A 4,247-nucleotide genomic window follows, 5' to 3' on the forward strand; every position below is an offset into this window, starting at 1 on the left:
ACACTAAGGCATGCAGATGCAAGTACGTTTATGCCAATTAGTGTGTATATATATATATACTAATATTATTTGTTGGATGAAAATTCATATGTAAGTTAATTTTTTTTTAAAATAAAAAACTAAATTATTAAATAAATAGTAATAGTAAATTATAAAATAAGTAAATAATTTTAGTAAAAGTTCTAATTAATTGTTTAGAGTTAGAACTTTATCATGAGTGTTTATCTATATTGTTATATTTGAAAATTCTCTTTGTGCTTTGTGTTAATTTCTTAATATGAGATATAGAATGAGTTTGATCATGGATTAGGTTTAATCTATGATCTTGCCACCACAGACAATAATAAACAAAATAGTTCCTCCATACAAATTTTTTTCCTAGTGATAGTCTAATTGAAAAAATCAACATACTCACAATTTATCTAATCTAATCTAATACTATATATAATAGCAGAAGCCTTTAAGGAGGTGTTGCCAAGTTAGGAAAAAAGAACCTTTAAAATTCTAACACATATAAGTTAAAAAAGCGATAAATTATGTTGTTTGACAATTTGCATACCGTTTAAAAGCTTCTCATTATAAATAACAAAAAAAATAACCGGTTAAAAAGAAAGGACACACGGAAATAGAATAGAGAGGCGATGAAAGAGAGAGAGAGAGAGAGAGAGAGAGAGAGAGAGAGAGAGAGAGAGAGAGAGAGAGAGAGGCGATGAGGAAACGGGGAAAGAAGCACAAAAGGAGAAAAAAAAAAGAGATAAAAAAGCTTGCAATACGGAGATGAGAAGGAGACAGAGTTCATATGGCCGGCCAGCTATCACCGTCATCTTCCCATCACTGTTCGTCCCTTGCCGGACTTAGGCTACCAGAACTGGCACCGGTAACCTAAAGGTGCACGCAAGATTTAAGATACGGACATAGAGAGAGAACTGCCATTAGTAATTTTTTTTTTTTTTTTTTTTTTTTTTTTTTTTTTCATTCTTTCTTAGATTTGGGTATGAAATATGAATTAGTTTTGAGAAATTTGGTTGGATTGATTTGTATTTAGGTATTTGGGTTACATTAGGTTTTGATTTGATTTATTTGATTCGATTTAGTTTCTCAGTATACTAAAAACTTTTGGGAGTATTTGGATTAAATTAATTTTGTGTTTGATTTTGGTTTAATTTTAGGGTATTTATAATTGGTTTTGGACAATCAAGTTTTAGAGGCCATCCGAGAACGGTAGAGAGAGAGAGTTGGTTAGACACAGGGTGCAGAGAGATCGACCAATTGGAGATAAGTTTTGTCTTTCTGGTTTTTAATTTTTTTTTTAAATTGATTTTTGTCTATTTGGTATGGTGTACGAGGATGACTATGTGGTAGACTTTTGGGTTTGTTCTGATTTTGGTTTTGAAGGCCTACAAGACATTTGCAATGGTAGGAAGGTGATAAAATTTTGGGAGGGACAGGTGAGCTTGCAGGCGGGACATGGTTGGTTTGTAATTTGTACCAAGGATGGGAGTGTGGCTTTTCTCATAAATGTTAGGGAAGATTGGTCTCTAACAGAGGACAAGAGAAGAGGGGACTTCCCAGTTTTGTTCTTGATGGTGTTTTTATTTTTAAATCAACTTTTGTATTGCCTCACACTCTATCTACATAATTACCAAGTTCAAGTACTTCAATCTCTCTTTTTTATTTTTGGTTAATGTCATATGATATGATTTGCTGTAGCAGTTTTTTTGGTTGTTAGTGTGTGAATTGTATTAGCAAATCAATGAGCATGACTGCTGTTAAGTTGGCTGGTTTTGCATGTTAGACCAAGTGTTGTGCTTAAAACTGATAGAGACGTTCAAAGATCTAAATAAAATTTTTCTGATAATTTACTATATAAAAATAAATAAATAAATAACTGCAAATATGCTGTATTCATAGATCTTTGCATATAATCATAGAGTGAATTATGTCTTTTTGGAGGAACAATTAAATTGAAGCTCACTTATTTCAAAAATTTGATGTTTTCTATCTTGCAATAGGTTTTCTTATATAAAGGATATCTATCAGATGAGCAATGTGACTATCTTACCACTTTGGTACACCTTTTAATTTTTGAATTAATAGATGTTCTGGTTCTGCCGACTGAATATTCCAGTGACTAAAGTCTTAGTAATTTAAATTTATAATTATTGGTTATTTATTCCTTAAGCTATTGGCATATCCAGCTGTATTGTAATGAGCTAGAAAATTGTTTTTCCTAATAGAATTGAAGTCATGGAAGCCTTGGTTGCTAGAAGAACCGTGGTGTTATTTTAGATACTAATGGATGTGACTTAAGCTAGAAGGTCAAAAACACATTTGATTTTGTACGAGATAAAAGTTGATGGATCTCAAGTTGAGATGTGCACCAAAAGTCAATCAAATGACGGAAATCTGTTCAAAGTTCCTATTTCATATGAACCTGGCATCTCTAGCCTGCAAAGTTATAAGCAAGGGGATGCTACTAGAACAGCTGCAAATTGGACGCAGAATTTATCCATGTATCAGTTTCAGGTTATGGCTAAATTCCAAAATCCTGAAGAATGTCATGGTCATTTAGGTCATTTTTTAAAGGTTCTAAAGGTATTTCAATCATATTTTAGGTTTAGAGGGTATTTCAATCATTTTTTAGGTTTTGGGGTCATTTTTTAGATTTTAAGGATATCCCTGTAATTTTTGAAAGCTTCGGGGTTATATTGGTCATTTTCAAGTGTTAGGATGGGTTTTGGTAATTTTAATATATTTATGGGTATTTCGAAAATTTCAAAGGTTTTAGGAGTATTTTTGTTATATATATATATATATATATATGTCAATTATTAGGTAATTTGGTGGGGTTGTGTTGGGTTGGCTATGCCCATATGTGATGTTAATATTGCTTAATGTAACGATGGAACTGTCAAATGTGAGTAAAAAATAAGAAAACAATCGAAGAAAAAAGGCCACTTCAAATTTTGTCACGTTTAAGTTAAAAAACGATAAATTGCATTATTTGGTAATGCTACAACACCGATTTAAAGCCTCCTAGCATTGGTGAAGTTTAGAAGAATGCAAAAATTGTCAATATCCATATGCTTCAAGAAATTTATGGAAAAAGATTGTGCTAAAAAGCATCAACCAAATGTACATGGCTTTGGAAAAGAGTAGGTAGCTGTAGATTTTTCTGTGAGATTTCACAAATGTAACTTTGATTTAGTGCCACCATCTTTTAGTTTTTTATGGGGTAGTAGAGTGATTGGTATTCATAAAACTCTACAATTTAATATATCTTTTGTGTGGTTTTTGTATGTATTCTTGAAATTAGTTGTCCTCTGTGTAGTTTAATTTGGATAGCTATAATAAGAATTCTATAATTGTGACAACATAGTTTGAATAATTGAGGTTTTTTGTATTTTCTTCATTTGACAATATTTAATACATAAACACACCTTCAATTCTAAGGGAGTTTCTCATCATTTTAAAAAATAATAATAATTAAGAAAAATAAAAATAAATGGGAAGTTTTTTCCCTTTTTCTTTTTTTTCCTTTTCATTTTCTTTTTTAAAAAAGTAGTTTATTTAATTTTAATTATCTATGGAGTTGTCATAATATTTTTATGATTTTACATATTTTTCCATGAATAATAAATAAAAGTAGTCCGCGCATTGCGCAGGTCATATGCTAGTTTAAATATAATAACCATAACTCAAAATCAAAATGTACACAAAAGAGTTCAAAAGTTGAGAGTAAAAGAAAATTAAAAACTTAAATAGGTGTCCGTTGTTTTGATTCTTTATGGTAAACTTCCTTTGGCATAATATTTATTGCACGCAAATTCAAAAACAAATAACAAGAAGTAAGATGAATTTATTAGATTAAAATATAAGCGTAAGTTGTATCTTGGACTTTGATAATAGACTATTGGTTGGAGTATAATTTAAATTTCCAATACTTAGAGGATAAAGTTTTATCTAAATTAAATTATTGTTAAATCTTCTCCATTAGTTAAGATTCTTGTAACTTAATATCCTAATAAAATATTAAGTTAATAAGATGCAACTTGAGGGGGAAAAAAAACAAAAACAAAAATGTGAGTTGTGTGGGATTTAAGTTTATAAAATTTTGATGATAGAGTTTTAGTTTTATTTAAATTAAATAGTTGTTAAATGTTATCCCTTAATTGGAAGAAATATAACATAAAAATACTATAACATTAATTTACTATTGATAACAGACTTTTACATGGAGTAGAAGT

General features: G+C 29.8%; 1 long non-coding RNA gene across 1 annotated transcript; it reads left to right on the forward strand.

The window, feature by feature from the left end:
- Positions 1-665: 665 nt before the first annotated feature.
- Positions 666-2,768, forward strand: LOC115983754. Its single transcript, XR_004090189.1, has 3 exons — positions 666-935; positions 1,170-1,652; positions 2,238-2,768. It is a non-coding gene; the product is annotated as an uncharacterized LOC115983754 (long non-coding RNA).
- The last annotated feature ends 1,479 nt before the right edge of the window (positions 2,769-4,247 follow it).

Source organism: Quercus lobata, chromosome 4, assembly GCF_001633185.2.
Source record: "Quercus lobata isolate SW786 chromosome 4, ValleyOak3.0 Primary Assembly, whole genome shotgun sequence".
In the NCBI taxonomy this organism is placed as follows: Eukaryota; Viridiplantae; Streptophyta; class Magnoliopsida; order Fagales; family Fagaceae; genus Quercus; species Quercus lobata.